The 19003-nt window shown below is 36.6% G+C and overlaps 1 protein-coding gene across 3 annotated transcripts in view; it reads right to left on the bottom strand.

Moving 5' to 3' along the window:
- Positions 1-19003, bottom strand: part of LOC126756216 (zwei Ig domain protein zig-8) — a 338607-nt gene that overhangs the window by 155455 nt on the left and 164149 nt on the right. For all 3 annotated transcript variants that reach the window (XM_050469112.1, XM_050469111.1, XM_050469109.1), the window contains one exon: positions 3044-3155. The gene's annotated coding sequence lies outside the window, so the exon portion shown is untranslated. The remainder of the gene's footprint in view (positions 1-3043; positions 3156-19003) is intronic.

Below are 19003 nucleotides of genomic sequence, written 5' to 3' on the forward strand. Positions count from 1 at the left end.
TTAATATGGAAAGACCTACACTTTGGCAACGCTTACTAATTGTTAAACTTTATTACGAAAATTTACGTCAGTAAAGAATGTGTTTCGAGTGCTTCGCTCAACTTACGGTCAACATAATCGACTGAGCATACTATTTGCAACACCAGCACCAATCTTGAGACCCATCATTCATTATTGAATAATACTCGAAGCAATTGACCATATCCTGCAGACAGTGAAGAAAATAAAGCACCTGTAGCTAAGAGTGAACAAGAAGACTGTGGAAAGTCAATTCCAGTTACCAGTCGAAGGAGTCATTGAAAAATATATGTCAAAGAATGTTTTTTCGAATGATAATCAGCATTCCCTTTAAAATTTGAAGTTTCTGTGTTTTTTTCTTTAAAAAAGTAGGAAACCTCGAAATGGATCAACCTTTATTTATAAAACCGGCATACTTAACTAGGAAATGTTATGCAGATTAAAATTCCGTTTTCGTTTCGCTGCAGGTAGTACTAATACCAAAAGCAGCGCTCGCAAGTGGAGGTTTTCAAATATAAGAATAGCTGTAACGTATCAAATACATAAAATTTTACACTTCCAAATAAATTTTGAAAATTCTGAAAAAGAGAATTTCAGATATTTTTCTCTTACTCTCAATAGAAATCAAAAAGTATCAAAGTTGTGTACTGTTTAGGCGCTTTAGACTATCGCAAACATTTTGTTAAAAAAAGTCAACAACATTTTTCCAAAGTTTATAAAATCTCTTGAACAAAATGATGAATTCTGCGTGAAAAATAACGATGATATTGAGTCGTCTTGCTTGTTTTCTATGAAAAAAGGGTTTGTGTTTACTGCAAGTTGTTTTTAGCATTTCATCTCATCAATCATGGGATTATACTAAATGTTGCAACATTTTTGAAATGGTCTACTTCGCTTAGAACTGTTTCTGTGATATCGTTGAAACTCAGTAGAGTTGTCTTTTCAGATCTTTGACGGCAATAACGTTGTAAAAATTCCAGAGTTATTGATTGTAAATTAACTATTATTGGAGTAGAGCTTATTTTGCTTAATTTTTTTGTGTAAGAAGTTCGCTACTCTCAGATTGTAATCCTTTAGATTAAAGTAATAACAAATAGAGTTTATACCTTTGAATGAGATATCAGCCACAAAAATCTTTGAGCGAAACCTTTTCGGCCAGACCAGATTTGTCTTGGTAATGCTTCTGTTCTAAAATAGAAATATCTACTGCGGAATGGATTGACCGTCAACATGATAGTATGGAAATTTATTAAGCTTTTGTTTTTAAATAATATTTACCACGCTTCTGAGACCAACTTGTCTTAACTCATAAATCCAGTGCGATCAAGAAACCCACATTAACATATTTCATAAATTTTTCTCTGCATTTCCATATTAGTACATACTAAAGAATATAATATTCGAAATATGCCTGTAATGACCGTTAAGGCCACTGGCACGTTTTCACCAACATTTATTGTCCATGGATTGTTGTATGGAGCACATATCGTTTATGGAGCGACATTTTTGCAAGCAAATTAAATAAACATGGAAGAAATGTACAAGTTCATATTAACTCCATAGAGAAGTTGAACACTTGTGCGAAATGGGCACAAGTGACAGCAGCAACGGACATTCACTTAAAGCACTATATTTGTACAAGAAGCGTTCGCTTGCAGCAGCTCCTTGGAGTAAAGCAAGGAAACGGCTTATATACACATGTACAGTGTGCGTGCGTGTGTGTTGGTGTGGTCAACGCCAAGCTTGTGTGAGTGCACTTGCAGCTGCAATTTTTGCGCATTTCGAGTTCATATTTTCGCATTGTTTGCATCATTTATTGCGATTCAGTTGAAATGAATGGAAAAATGGTCAGCAAATGAGAGCAGCTGCGGCGAGGTGCGGCGAGGTGCAGGCGTATGGGTGCGGCCAACAAAGCGGGTATTAATAAAGGACGCACAAGCGGATAGTAGAGAGTATATGAGAGAGGATTTGTGTGTGTGTGTGCGTGAGCTGTAATGCCTTTGTATGTGTAAGTGGGCAAGCATATAGTTTACTATGGCCGCGTGGATGCGTACATGTGTGTGTGTACATGGCAGGATGTTAAAGGCTATGAAATTTAATATTATTTAATGCCTGCCATTGAAATGGCAAAGAAAAGCAAAATAATTGCCACAATGAAGGCAAGGAAATAAAGCAAGAAATTGCGTGACATTTGTATGTATGTATGTGTGTGAGGCATAGAATAGAATGTGGCACTCGTATATTCGAGCACATTGATGATATCATATGTGTGTTTGTGTCACATTGTCGTGCGACGCTCTGCTTGGCCTGTGGCTTCATTTGTCTTTCATATGAATTTCCAAGCATTCTTCTTCTCACATTATTTGTTGTTGTTGTTGTGCACTCAAGCCACTCGAGCAGTAATTCATTTGCCATTCCCATCCACGCACACACTCACAATCTCTCGAACACGCACACTTAAGCACACAGCCCTGTTAATTTTCATTCATAGTGATGGGCGCTTAAGCAACACATAACGGTACATATGTTTGTGGATGTGTTATTGCTGAATGGCATGACTGGCCATTTCATTATCATATGTTTGCCATTAAAATGGCCAAATGAGATGAAATGCTAAAGGATTGTGCGGACACCACTTCAAGCTCACCAACACTTATGCGTGCGTTTACATGCGAAAACATATGTTCACGCACACGCGCACACATATACAATTGTACTTTACACCAAAATACATTTAAATGCGCACATTCACACACACTTGCGCTTGACCAACACGCTCTGCATTTGCTCATGTCCGTGCAAATTTAAAATATGCAACCATTAAATTAAATTGCCAGACACACACACACACATCCACGCAAAGTGTTGTATGCGTATGTAAATGATGGCAATTCGACAAAGAGTCGGTCAATTGCCTCAGAAATAGGGACCATTTATGCATAGCAATCAGCTGCTCAAATGGCTGACCGTGGGTTAAGCGCGCATGCGCAAAGCATTAAATGCATAAATTGCCTGCTGTACTTACCTTAGTAACTCGATATGACTTTTGGTGTTGCCAACCATACGCGTACGCAATGTTTTGCTTCTTTTGGCGATTTCAAAATGATTTTGCTGTTTTTGTTTGCCTCCAGCCGGTGCTGCAAATAGGGAAAAGGTTCACCAAAAAAAAAAAATTATTGTAATTCACTAAAAGCATATGTAAGTGTTATTAATTATTTATGAGCCATAATGTATTCACTTTATTATGCATATCAATGTACATGCAAGAGAATGGAGCGTTGCATGCTCTAAAAATTCTTTATGCTCGCATTTACTTACAATTTAAATATTTACGATTGAATTGCGAAGGCAATTCGTAGGGAGCGGTCACTTTCATTTCGTAATGTGTCTTGACATATATATTTCCGCTACAGAATATGAACATTTTTGTCACAAACTATTTGAGTTTGAATATATTTGTTGGGATTATCGTTGAGGTAAGCCAATGAACGGAATTGAAGTGTTTAGAAAATTGGAATATTTGTTAAATATTTTGCATTTATTCGGGCTTTATTTGCTGTGCTGTTGGAAAAACGCTTTAAATGCGAAATGAGGTTTAATAATTTGAAGACTTCAGTATTTTTGAAACACTATCACATTGACGACAGTGTGTTGAAACTGCAAAATAACAATATTTGTATCTAAAAGTTGCTAAGAGCTGATAAATAGTGTATTACTAGCTGACCACATCTTTCATCCGCAATAAAAATTATTTAAATTATTGATTAAAATATTTTGAAATACAACTAACATTGATATGTTGTGGAAAGGTTTGCATATCTCACCCAATTACTTTTTATAAATGTTGAAGTCGCAGCTATAAAGGACATCATATCAAAAAGTTAGCATATTCGTTCTATGTAAATTCTGTCTAGTTATTTATTTATGCTAATAAAGCCAAAGATTCACTCGCTTCCTCACAACACAAGCTTATCAACAGTAAACATGATTGCATTTTATAAAGAAAAATCTACCAGTTTTGATACATATGTAGTTTATTAGAGTTGGATTAGTATCCACCCGATTTTGTCTATAAACTATTATCATGCCACATACTAAAAGAAATGTTCCCTGGGTTTCATTAAGGTACCTAACATAAATTCCCCAATCATATGTAGGAAAATCAGCCGGATATTCGAAAATCCTGGTAATAGTTATATAAGGGGGGTAAAGTTGACGTTGTTGAGTAAAACATGTTCTATACTTTTCACATCTCAAATATTGTCCGATATATCCAGCATAACGTCATCCGGAAATTTTAAAATCTTTATATTAGGTATATGGGGCTCAGGGAAGTTTTTGATTAATGACGCTTTGTGGGCGTGACAGTAGGCAAATTATAGCTATCTACGAACTCCGCCTTTCTTTTTTTCCAGAGAATGCGCTTATGAAGTTTCATCAAGATATCTTAAATTTTACGCAAGTTACTGCTTGCAAAGACAGATGGACAGACAGTCACCTGGATTTCATCTTATCTTGTTATCCTGATCATTTTTATGTAAACAACCCGATGTCTAGTTCGAAGTGAAATTGTCCGGGCGATCGATTCCACACGCCTTCAATTATTGGCGTTGCAGTTTATGGATTGTAATGATAAAATTGAATCGGAATTTTAATGGAATAATTCGAATTCCTTGGATAAAACCTTCTTTTCTTTGAAATTTTCCCTAAAAATCGTCGCTTATACCTGAGGTAGACATGTAGTAACAATACCATATATGGAACAAATACCACATGTGAGCAATGTAGTATTTTGCTGGTAACAATACTACGATGTTTCATTGTGGTATTTGTATAAACACAGCTAAAAAACAGGTTTACTACATTGCCATGTGTGTCTTCAACGTAGTAAACAGAATACCTGATACCTTTACTATGGTATTGTTACTACATGTCTGTCACGAGTATAAAATCACATTGTTGTTCAATTTCTTTAATAAAAATCGTATTCCGTTCCAAAATTTTAATAATGAAATTATTTGTTCTTTTTCTTTGCTGCTGTCCACTAATTCATTTAATCATTTAAGATTTTTAACCAATGTGAAGCGACAGCGACAATTTCAAGCTTACAGTAAGTTCGGAAGCAGTCGTATTCCTGATGGCGGGAAGAGTTTGACCAACCACCACGGAAGCTTGTTTCTGTGCCAACTAGCTAATCGCAAATGATATTTTTCCCATTAACTTCGTTGCCGCCGAATTCCTGCTAATTATGCACGCTGACTTGTTAGAAAAATCATCAGCTGCTTCTAAGAGGAATATGTAGTCATTTAGACCGAATTCTAACAATGTGTGGCGGAAAATGCAACTGGTAGCGTAATATGAGATTTGTGCGAATAGTTGTCATGATTAATGAAAAGGCCCATATGCGTTCCGTGTCAACAAAGGAAAGAAAAAGTATGTGTATGTCAATAGTACATGTACATTTCGCTCAATCAAGAATCAAGAATAATTGCATCACCTATTGTAGAGTTCCAATGTGTGTCCTCTCAGGTACTCAGAAAATCGAACGATGGTGGAGCCCTAATGTTCGCTAAACCAAGTGACGCCTAGAAGAACTACATATGTATATATATTCGTCCACATCTGCAATGGCATACTAAACAAAGCTCTGAAGGAAGCCATAAGCTCAAAACCTCGAGTATTCGCTAAAATGTACAACGCTTGTATAAAGGAAGAGGTATTCCCCGACTCTTGGAAAGTACAGCGTTTGGTTCTGCGCCCAAAACCAAAGGAACCACTTGAAGAACCTTCATCGTACCGACTTTTGTGTATGCTCGACACAATAGGTAAAGTGTACGAAAATATAATACGAATTCGCTTGGAGTTAGCGATACAGAAAGCCGGCAGATTATCAGAGAGACAATACGGCTTTATAAGAAAGAGATCCACTATTGACGCACTACGAGAAGTCGTTGATACTGCGAAATGTGCAGTAAGTGGCAAAAGATGGAAAGGTGGCACAAAAAAGTACAGCGCGCTGATTACCCTGGATGTCAAGAATGCATTCAACTCGGCAAAATGGGAGACATAAACAAAGCCCTGGATGAAGTACGGGCCCCTGAATACCTCATAAACTTAATAATGAGTTATTTTGAAAACAGAAAGCTGATTTTTGATGAGGACGAAGGCACAAAGAGCTACTCTATCTCGAGTGGAGTACCCCAAGGGTCAGTTTTAGGCCAACAGGCCTTATGTATGACGGGATGCTAAGAAGTCAACAACCAGCAGACGTGAAACTAGTAGCTTATGCGGATGATCTCATGGTGGTAGCAGTGGCCAAACAATTAGCCGACCTGAAAAATAAATGTAATGAGTGCTTAAATAGCCTACGCCAATGGTTCTCTTCTGTGAGTCTGAAACTTTAGGAGGAAAAAACAGAAGTTTTACTCATAAGCACTAGGAAGATAGAAAACGAATAGAGCTCACCATAAGGGAGTGCGAGATTACTTCGCAGCCACAACTGAAGTATCTGGGAGTAATATTGCATTCCAAATTAAAATTTAAAGAACAGCTGGAGTATTCTTCCGCGAAGGCAAACAACAATTATAAAGCCCTATCGAGAATGATGGCCAATAGAGGCTGTGTGCGTTCCAGCCGGCGATTTTTAATAGCGAAAGCAATGAGTTCCGTAATACTGTATGCGGCACCAGTATGGATACAGGCAATGGATATAAAAGCGTATGTTAAACAATTTATTGCAGTGCATAGGCTTTCTGCAATTTGGGTAATAGTGATTTCCGAACTATATCAACCGAGGCTGCTGAAGTATTAGCCTGCATGCCGCCCATTGACAACCAGGGAGATGAACTCGAGCGATTATATTAGTTATTAACGCCTAAAACAGTATCGGGAAGGACACAGGGGAGAAACAAGAACACTAGAATGTGGCAGCAGCGGTGGAATTCCTCATCCAAAGGGCGCTGCACCCATCGACTTATAGCGGACATCCATTCGTGGATAGACAGACGATATGGGGACCTAGATTACCATATTTTAAAAACCATTGGTTTTCAACAGCGCACATGACTTATCATCAGAAAAATTAATTATTTGTCATTTGAACCATTCAAAATGCCAGGAATTTCTATATCAAAAGGATTCGGAAGAAGCATGAGAAATCAGTTATACCATATTAACAAAATGTACGTAAACTCTCCTGCATTTAATTATACTTGCTAACTCTGTTATTACTCTTTCACATACCCGAGTGACAAGTTGGAAATGTTTATTGAGTGTATCTGTAAAGCAGTATCACGAATCAAAATATTTGTCTAGACCTACACTTTTTTCACATTCTAATGTTGGCAAAAGTAAGATACACTGACATTAGCGCATATTTTAGCAGACTCTCAAAGTTACCGAAGTCTAGTCTTTTATCATTTTTTGCATTTATAAAATATTCAGATTTGTTCCTTTTCCAAACGTACCGAATTCAATTTAAGCTGCATTTTTCCATGGAAAAAAACAAATAGGGTCTCCTCAACTTTCTGGCTTTGAGGAGGATACTCGAGAATCTTAAAAATTAACTAATTGGAGTAATTATAATATAAAAACTTTAGCGCAAAGTAATCAATAAATCCTTATTTCCTTTTGCTTGGCCTCGTCAACAGTTTAAACATAGATCCTTGCTTATCTCAATAAGTAGCCTCAGCCGTAGACCTCACCCACAGTCAAATTACGCTAATTGCTTTGGAAGTTAAATTTGCTATTTACTGAGCTGTCCAGAGTCGCCTATGGATGTAGTAAGCCTGCTCCTTCGGTATCTTTCACAGCGCACACATGCACACTCGTTAGCGACATACCCTTGACGGCGATATTATTTTTTAATTATCACAGCTAATTTGTTGGCAGCGCACAACCGCCCCCTGGTTCACTGGCGTTCAGTGGCGAAAACTTTTTCAAGGCGAATTTAATTCACGCTCTCCTGTTGCACGCCACTACGCCATACACACACGCACACACCAAAATTGTCACAAGGCTTCGCCGAAAATTGCACACAGAAATAATTTTTCACGAACTCAACGAAATTTCCTGCGAATGAATTTCGATTTTTCCCACGTATTTCTCCCGCTTCGCCGTTTCAACTGTTGAGGTTGACGAAGGAAGCGCAAACGTTCTAAATTTCAAAGAGGAAGTCGCCAAAAAAATGTCATTAATTTCGTTTCAACCGCCCACTGTGTTTCGCTTAGTTGTTGCCCAAATCCGTGTGTGTGTGTGTGTTTGTGGTTGAAAAATAACACAGCGTGGCGTTTTTGTTTTTGCTGCTCCTGCTGTGCTCCGCTTTCATTTGTGATTTTGTTGTTGTTTTACACATTAATCCGCATATTTAACTCTGCCACAACAGCGTTTTTGTCTGTTGCCCAGCTTCCGGTTTCATGCCGCTACACAAGCTGCTCACAGACTCCGAATCCGTTAGTATTTTATCAAAATTCCTCTGTCGGCGCGAAACTCCGTTGCTCATAAATTTCACATCACTTTCGTTGCGTGTGTATATGTGTATGTGAGTTTAGAGAGCACAGCAGCTTCACTCAGTTTCGAAAAATTATATTACAGGGACATACCCATAGATATAACAGTGCGTATGTAAGCGTACTATCGTGCAGCGCTTGCAACAATCCCTTCCCACTCCAGTTTGCGAAGTTGTGAAAGAAAGAGATTTTTAATTAAAATTTTAATAAATATGTTATAAAAGTTAGAAAAGGATTGCTTCTCGGCAACGTTTTTCCGTTATTCAGCACTTCCGTTTCGCATGCTTTCGTTGTCAATGCTTCTTTATTGCGTTCAACTTTTAAATGTCTAGAAGATATGTATGCTTTGTGAATTACTGGTTCGTGACAAAGCTCCTTGTTCGTTTTTCGATTCGTGCTTAAAAGTAAGAATTCTATTTTAGAAATTAGAAATTAAAATTTCGTTAGAAGTGTTGATCACATGAGCTCATTAAATAATATTTAGATTTCAATTATTAATCGACAATGCTTTTTAATCGACTTTAATATTGAAAGGAAGGTTACGCTAGGTAAGGTTAAGAGGTCTATATTAACAGGGTTCTCATTTGGAGAGCTTAGAACACCGGTTCGTTGTGGTGCTTAAAACTCATATCTATATACATATATGAAAGAAAGTCGTGTTAGTTACACCATTTATAACTCAAGAACGGCTGAACGGAGTTGACTGAAAATTGGTGGGAATGTAGTTTAGAAGGTAGTTTAGGATACTTTTTTTTTCTTTATATTTGAATCCAATACAACTCATAAATACAACAAGTAAGGAAGGGCTAAGTTCGGGTGTCACCGAACATTTTATACTCTCGCATGATAAAGTGATAATCGAGATTTCATTATCCGTCATTTACATATTTTTCAAATACCGTATTTGTGTAAAGTTTTATTCCGCTATCATCATTGGTTCCTAATGTATACATATATTATACAGAGAAGGCATCAGATGGAATTCGAAATAGCGTTATATTGGAAGAAGGCGTGGTTGTGAACCGATTTCACCCATATTTCTTACATGTCATCAGGGTGTTAAGAAAATATTACATACCGAATTTCATTGAAATCGGTCTAGTAGTTCCCGAGATATAGTTTTTGGTCCATAAGTGGGCGACGCCACGCCCATTTTCAATTTTTAAAAAAAAGCCTGGGTGCAGCTCCTTCTGCCATTTCTTCCGTAATATTTAGTGTTTCTGACTTTTTTGTTAGTCGGTTAACGCACTTTTAGTGATTTTCAACATAACCTTTGTATGAGAGGTGGGCGTGGTTAGTATCCGATTTCTTCCATTTTTGAACTGTATATGGAAATGCCTGAAGAAAATGACTCTATAGAGTTTGGTTGACATAGCTATAGTAGTTTTCGAGATATGTACAAAAAACTTAGTAGGGGGCGGGGCCATGCCCACTTTTCCAAAAAAATTGCGTACAAATATGCCCCTCCCTAATGCGATCCTTTGTGCCAAATTTCACTTTAATATCTTTATTTATAGCTTAGTTATGACACTTTATAGGTTTTCGGTTTCCGCCATTTTGTGGGCGTTGCAGTAGGCCGATTTTGCCCATCTTCGAACTTAACCTTATGGAGCCAAGAAATACGTGTACCAAGTTTCATCATGATATCTCAATTTTTACTCAAGTTACAGCTTGCACGGCAAAGACGTAGCCATTTAAATGGACGGACGGACAGACAGACGGACAGACAGACATCCGGATTTTAACTCTACTCGTCACCCTGCTCACTTTGGTATATATAACCCTATATCTGACTCTTTTAGTTTTAGGACTTACAAACAACCGTTATGTGAACAAAACCATAATACTCTCCTTAGCAACTTTGTTGCGAGAGTAAAAATTATAGGACATAGGATACCTTTTATCTCTTTATGCCAAAATTTTATACAACTCATAAATACAAAAATGATATTTCAAATAATAAGCATTTGTTGAAAATTCGTGTTTATAGGAATCATTTGAATATATGCGTACAATTTTAAACAGATTCTTCCTCAAAACTTTCAATAGATATGAGAGTAAGAGCATAATATATACTATATTCACCGTGCTTACTATATATGTATAATAAAAATTCTTCGATATTACGATTGCCCTAATGCTATATTTTGCTCGTTTTCGCTCAGTCACTTAAACCAGTCAACGACAAATTCTTTAACTTAATTTTACCGATTTCAATATTCCGCCCAAATTATTTCAAGTGGTCAATGGTACTCCAGTACTAAGAAAGTATGCACACAAATGCCAATAAGCAATTCTAAGCCAGCAACAACACACACGTGGCCACTAAGTTTGCAAAAAGTAAGTCTGCTTAACCTCAGACATTTTAAGTGCTGCGAGTAAAAATGAAATTAAATGAAAGTTAAATGTGAATTGCCGAATACATGGCGAACAACTTTCTGGTGCGTAAAAGTCTATTACACGAAATTGTCCAAATTGCATTATTGTCACAAATACAAGCCTACCTACACGTGGCCACAAAAGGTTTGTAGTTTCGCCCGGGAGAGAGAGAGAAATCAACGTTTTAAGGCAACCTGCGTTCGCCACTCGAAAATGGATAATCTTGATGCCAACATTAACGGTGATAACAATCAACGCCGACATCAGAACGCGCCTCGCCTCCATCACACAAGAAAAATACTCGAATACTGGCGCGCCCATCAAAAAGGCGGAGTGAATTCGAAAAAAAATACTCGAGATGAAGATAAAAAGTATTTTACGCCGAAGAGTACAGTGGCGGCTAAATGCCAGCCGTGTTTTAACTTAGAGCGCAGCAATGACGCCGTTAAGAGGGATTAAGCAGCAGATGTTACTGTGCTTGTCGAAGGTGTGTGCGTTAGGCATCGCTCTGCAGCAGTCGGCCGCAATTTCAGCAGCTTTCGGTATTTTTACATTGTTGCCAATAAAAATTTAGCGCTGACGCAGCCGGTGGCAATCAGTAGTCACAGCACATCGGTGTAATGCTTTGGTCGTCGACTAAATAGAAATTGGATTATGGCCGGTGATATTAAAAGAAAGGAAGTAGCAACTGAGGTACGGAGACACTTAACGAGAACGAGTGTATAAAATGCCAGCTAAGCATACTTTGCAACTGGTGGTGGCCCGTCAAATGGCTTTAAGCGATTGATTGATTTCATGGGAGTATACATTATACATTTTAAACACGAATTGAATTACTCGATTTTTTGCAGACTTTCCGTAGACAAGCAATAAAATTAATATAATAAAATTTTTGTAGATAAAGTTTGAGTATTAAAACCTCATAACTATGGAATTTTTCAACAATTCGAAAGGCTATTAGAATTAGAATTTAGCTTAACGCTGGTTCACAAAACCTGTTCGATTTAACTTACCTTATGTTTGTTTTGCACGACTATAAATATTGAAATGTTTTGACTTTGCAAATTTCTAGATATACTATAGGATCTATAGGTTTGATTCAGAAACGAGCTCATGTTATACATTATAATCAGTAATTTAATTTTAATCTAAAAGAAGTATTAGTTGATCTGGAAAACTCTAAAGAATATGAAATACAAGGTGCTCCAAAGTAAAAAGGACTTTTTGAATCTAGTGGCCCCTGGTGGCGCCATCTATATGTTGGCTGGTGTGTTAGAATTTGCAATCTTTATCGATTGTCCAGTGAGAATTTCATAACATTTCATTGTATGGAAGTGAAGTTATTGCGTTTTAGGTGTCAGTATGTTTGTGTTATCGGTGCGAAAATGAGCTTCGAACAAAGATCCAACATTAAATTTTGTTTTAAAATTGGTAAAACTTTCACCGAAACGTTTCAATTGATGAAACAAGTTTATGGCGATGATTGTCTATCCCGTAGCAGAGTGCACGAGTGGTTTCAAGGCTTTCAAAGTGGTCGTGAGGACATAAATGACGATCAACATGTGGGCCAATCAAAATCCGTGATCAACGGAAATTCCATCGAAACTGTGCATGAATTCATCAAAACTCAGCCGAAAATCATCATTGAAATTCATGGAAATGGAATTGAACATCTCCAAAACATCGATTTATCGCATTTTGACCGAACATTTGGGCTTACGAAAGCTGTGTGCACGGTTTGTTCCGCACAAATTGACTGACGACCAAAAATTGCTCAGAATCCAACATTCGAAGGGCGATTATTTGACCAAAAATCACATTTTCACGTATTCACCTGATATGGCACCGTACGACATCTTCCTTTTCGGATAAATGCATTTGCCAATGAAAGGAAAGCGTTATGCAGACGTAGAGGCCATTCAAAAGGTTTGCACCGGCATACTGGCGACCATACCGGCCAACGATATGTTTGTTTTGGACCATGCAAGAAACTGTATTGAAGCAGAAGGAGACTGTTTTGAATAAAATAAATTTATTTTGGGGGAAAAAACATTTGTTCTGTTTTTTTTTAAAGTCCTGTTAACTTTGGAACGCTCCTTGTATTAAGCGGATGGCCTCTGATACAAAATTAAAAATTAAAAGGTTATCTAAATTCAGACCAAAGCCGTATTGTCTCGTATAATCAGAATGAATTTCGTTAGGGCAAACAGATACGGAGAACAAGGATAACAAGTAGTAAAAATTATTTTTTTGACAAAAATCGTTTTTTTTAGGCAACATAGTTCTCTTCAAGTGTGATTCACTGATTAGGACAACCCTCCAACTTTTCGATGTCACTTGAGTAGTACGATTTGTTCTCTGCTATAAAATAAGCCTCAGTTTCATTACCTCGATCACTTCTCCATTCGACGAAAATTTCTGCCCAGCAAGCATTCTTTCGAGATCTGAAAAGAGAAAATAATCGCTGGAACAAGATGTGGAGAAAACGTTGGATGCGGAAGCAAGTCGATGCCCAAATCATGGATTTTTGCCTTGGTGAGCACTTTAACATCAGACGCGGCCGTTTTCGCTCGATGTCGTTCTTCAAATGATCCATTAACGCTATGTAATAAGATTTGTAGCTTTCTCAAGTTATTCAATAAAAATTATTCCATGCGCATCATAAAATACCGACCACATAACCTTGCCAGCCGATTGTTGCCTTTTTCCACGCTTTGGAGAGTATTCATTGTGCTTACTCCACTCAGATAACCATCCATTTGACTTCGGAGAGAAATGCTGGGGCCATGTAACATCCATTATTATATGTCAGCGCAAAAAGTCGGGTTTATTACGCTGGAATATCTTCAAACACTGTTTCGAATCGTCGTTTTTAGTAAAAGTGAGCTCGCGCGGCACCCACTTTGCACAGAGCTTTCTCATTCCCAAATATTCGTGAATTGTATGATCTGCACGTTCAGCGGATATCTTTAGAGTGCCTGCTATCTCAAACAACTTTATTTTGCGGTCATCCAAAATAATTTAATGGATCCTTTTGCGGTTTTACTCGGTAAAAAACTATTTTGTGCATCCACTGCGTACACCGTCTTCGGAGTTCATTGCCGAAAACTTGTCATTAATCCTAGGTTTTGCTTCAACTGTACTTGTCCCCTTTAAAGAGCAATATTTTATCAACACGCGAAATTCATTTTAATCCATTTTTTACATTAACTAAAGCGCTTCACCCACATTGATATAATTCGCAAACTAACGATCAGACAGCCGTCAAATGTATACAAGGCTAGGGCTACCTTAATGGATTTAATTCTAGTAGGGCTCTTTATGGGTCAGGCAAAGGACTTTTCCATTCATCTGTTATTTCGTTGCACAAGCTTATTCAAAAAGTCTTGAACAGGTGATTTTATTTCCAGTTAGATATAAGAGATTGAATTATGCTATGTTATTATAAAAATATTATTAATCGATTTTATAGTTATACAGTTTGTTTGCATTTTTTTCTCTTCAATTAATAATTTGATGCCAAAACGAATTTCAATTTCACATCGCCATAGATGGTCATCACACAATTGTTTGGTTCTGAAAGTGTGAGTGCAAGCATAGAAGTTATTCTAACATTTATGAGGGTGTCTGCACGGGCATGCGGGGAGAAGGAATGATTCTGGTTAAATCTGGTACCAAAATGCTTTCATATATACTTAATTTCAGTAGATATTAAAAAAGAATACAGAAACGCAGCAACGACACAGTGCTCTGTGGGTTTATTTCATAGTAATTTTTTTATGTTTATTCGCTCAGATGAAAACAAACAAAATATTTAATACCGATACGAAACATTTTCTTATAATCTGTTCTCTTTTAGTCGCAATGAAGAAGAAACAGTGAAAAAACTCTACTAGAAATATAATCACCACAACTTGTGAGAGTTACAATAACTTTTCAAACACAAAACAAAAAACCTGTTACACGTCAAAAAATTGAAGCAAGAAAATGGTAACACTCCGATCTACAACATGAGCGGCTCAAATTCCAACAAATTAAGCTATTCAAAGGTCTAACAAAACGAAATCATTATTTTTCCAATAGACAGTTTTAGTATACTATATCTCGAGTTGTATAAATATGAGCATTGTTTGAATAGGCGCCATCGATGGACATCAGAAAAGAAAAAATAAGACATTATTTATAGTTTTCCCTCTATAATATGGTCCTGATACTGTAGTAGTCAAATACGCGACATTGTGGCTTCCGTTCCGCTAATTTTCATGTCAAATATGCCCACGCTCTGGAAAATCAATTGTCATAAGTATCGATGGAATGTTGTTGTTGTTGTAGCGGCAGAAATAGTTGATAGTTTTTGGCCGGATAAAAATCCGGGTCCGTTCCGTAGCCCTGACTGCTGTGGGAACCGTCAATGGAATCGTCAAGCCCGACCGTCCAGTAATCACTTTTTCGTTTGTCCAGGAACTAGGCAGGGCAGAGAAATTATTTGCAACCTTATAAAAATGGCTGGATATAAAAACAAACTCGATTTATGCTAAATACTTCATGGGTACCACATGAGTTAATGCTCGTGGACCAAATTTCCATCTGTGAATTGATGCTGAAGCAAGAAAATTAGTAAATTTCTGAAGGCTACTTTTTCAACTTAAAAACTTTTTGTATAATTAAAAATTACAACAACAAATCTCCACGACAATTAGTTATAAATATCTAGATTAAAATAGAGATAATTAACAAAATAATCAGAAAAGCTCCCTCCTCTCACAAAAGTTGGAGGATGAAGTTGCTTCTAAGCAGCTTAGTTAGAAAGAACAATCAGAACTAATAAAATATACAACTGACATCTAATTGTGTAATGATGCGGTTGACCACACCAAATTGGGGAACATATAAAGCAACAAGAAGCGGACATAAGTGAATCCACGCCAGAAGCATAAATCGTGCACACTCATGAGAACCGAAAAGACTCCTGCATGCAGATTTCAGGTTTGTGTAATTTCAGTGTGTGCGTAACTGTGTACATATGTGTGTGAGCATAAATTATAGTAGACCTACAGAGCGCAGAAGTTGTTGTGGCACTGTCGTTGTGACAAAAAGGTACAATAAGGACAATGTAGAATGGCTGCCTCGAGGCTGTGGTGATGTAGTCTAGGGTACTGCCAGCATATGCTCCCCTTCTCCTTCCTCCTGTCACAAGTGTGACTGCATGACCAATGACAAACGACAATTCATGAATCAATTACAGTCAAGGATATGCAGCACAAATACCCACATAATATATATATGTACATGGCTTGCACATACAAAGGCAGTGGTAACATGGTTTATGTGAGCGTAATTTAACAGCGGAGGAGCGGGAGAGTAATGTGAGCTTTTGCACCACCTAATTAGCAATTTAAGTATGCGCTTGATAACTTCTTTCAAAGTCATTATCCCTTGTTATCTTTTTCGAAAAAAATAATGAAGAAAATGTCACTATACTCAGAGCATATATGTATATTTAGCCTAATTTATATGTATATATGCATATGCTCTCATCTGTAAATTGTGTATGTTTTAAGTGTATCTGTATATACTTGCACTATGTACTTTGTGGCAACAACAATACAATTTTGAAACCCTACATTTTTGCGTTTATTTTGTTGTTGTGTCCAAATTGAGTTGACCAAATTGTCTTTATTCAAGTAAATGTGTTACATTTAGTGTTGTTGCCAATGTGGCTGCTCGCATTATTTTCTCTTATGCAATGCACAAACATGCTCGCAATTTAGGCATTCATACCACAACAAGTTTTTGAAACCAGCAACTACTGGCAACAAATATATTATCAACATATATACCATACACACATACTTAGGAATACACGTGTGTTTGCTTTCCTCTACAGTCCATTTAGTTTATTATATTATTTATTTGTTTTTTGGTTTTTGTTTGCCCACACATATTTGCTTGGCCTTATTTACAATACCTTTTTCTGTCGCAATCCAAATTTTGCTTTCTAAATTCAAGTTATTTCATTTGTTTTGCTGTTACACATCCCTTCATGCCGTTTTTTCTGCAGCATTTTTCTCTCTGCAAATCGTTTGAATAATTAATTCATTATTTCAAGTGCTTTTACCTAGAAATTGATCTTTTTCAAAGCACACACCTACATTTACATATGCACATACAAATTTTATCCATTTGCCTACCCTCACATGTGTTTGTGTGCTCATGCATTAATTCCCATTTGCTTGCATTGTATTTGCCCAGCAGTGAGATTGTTTAGCACACATTTCAATTTAATTGTTTCTAAATGAATGTTTGCAATTACAGTGGTACCAAACAAACAAATTATGTAAAAGTTAATAAATATTAATGGGCCAGCTCGTATGTGTACCTAGTGCACTATTGCAGCAAGTGGATGAAAATTAACTCGGTTACGTATACGCACCGTCTGCATTTTGTGAAGTGTTGAACAAGGTCAGCGCTACCAATGCGTGCTTGTAATGCTTTTGATTAAAATTCTTAACTTAATATAAAAGAACTAAATAGATAAATATTCAAATATAAGTTTATTACAATATAATCTTAGTTCTATAGTTAAAATAAGATGTTACTTTGCGTTAACCTGTGTAATGATATAAGAAAATATAATTATATCCAAAACTTCATGTTTTTAATGATATTGTATAATAAGATGCAATGTGATGATAAAAACTATCAATTGTTGTTTAAAAAAAAGCATCAAGGCACTTCCTCCTACATTGATGAACAACCAATGAGAAACAGAGTTTGAAATATATCGGTAGTCCTACTTTTGGTGAACCAGCACACATACAAGTAGCTGAAACTGCGATTAGCGGGCTCGAAAAATTTGTGAACAGATCAAAGCGCTTTATAAAGACCTTTTGATCTATTAAAAATAACAATCTATCTAATCTAATAAAAATATTTAAGTTCCTTCGAATATATGTAAGTAGGTATATGGAATCTCTACCTCCAAGCTATCTCAATATTACCTTGAATAGCGTTTAGCTCATATTATCTGAGTGAATTGAAACACATATGTTTATATTATAATTCCCTATATATATAATCAATGGCAGGCCCCTTGAAAGTTCTGGAACGAGCCAAATAATAATAAAACAAGAAAAAAAATTAATTTCGTTTGCACCGAAAATAGAAAACTCCTCACAAATAAAAAAGTTTCCATATGAGAACTTGACTCTGACCGTTAAGTATGTGTGGCAGCTATATGTTATACAGTTCTGATCTGAAAAATTTATTCACATATTTTAGTAATGTTTTAGATTACAATCCAGGCCAAAAATTGTGAAGATATCTCGTCAACTGAGAAAGCTTTGCATAGATGAACTTAATTCTCATAGTTCAGTTTGTAAAACAGCTGTATGATTTAGTGCTATGATTCCCACAAATTAACAGCTTTTTGGGGAAAAAAGAGTGTCCGCAAAATTTTGGAGAGCTATCTGAAAAACTGTGGAAATACCTTGCGTATGTACAGACAGACAGACTCTCAATCTTCTGCTCCTGCTATCAGTCCACCACAGTTCTTTTAAAAAAGCAACTCTGCGGAAGATGTGCTCTACTTAATAATTATAAGGAACCTTAAGGACTTAGGGCACAGGCAAAATGATATTTACTTTCTCTTAATTAAAAGCAATAAAATTACTACTCGATAAAAAGAAAATAAAAAACTAGCGCAAAGTATTTGAATTCGATCCAAACTTCGCATGTTATGCTACAGCGCCCACAATAAATCCGTCCGGAACTGAAACTTTGAGGCTCAGAGAAATAATAGCATAATTTTTCCTTTATGATTACCCACAAAATCACTCTTCGTTTTGCCTAAAAAATAAATATTTTTAATAATTCCACAATAGACGTTAAAAGGCAGTTTTCTGATATAGAAGAAAAAAATTTCATGGTCTCTTCTTCTTATTTAAGGGATTTATAATATAATATTGTTTTCAAGAAAAATTGAGTAGACAAATCCCTCGATGCTTTACAGAAGAGCAACTCATGATGCCTGAATTTGAAGGTCGTCATCTCGGTGAAATTTGATTTCAACAAGACGGCGCCGCTTCCCACACATCGCA

This window comes from Bactrocera neohumeralis, chromosome 4, assembly GCF_024586455.1.
Source record: "Bactrocera neohumeralis isolate Rockhampton chromosome 4, APGP_CSIRO_Bneo_wtdbg2-racon-allhic-juicebox.fasta_v2, whole genome shotgun sequence".
In the NCBI taxonomy this organism is placed as follows: Eukaryota; Metazoa; Arthropoda; class Insecta; order Diptera; family Tephritidae; genus Bactrocera; species Bactrocera neohumeralis.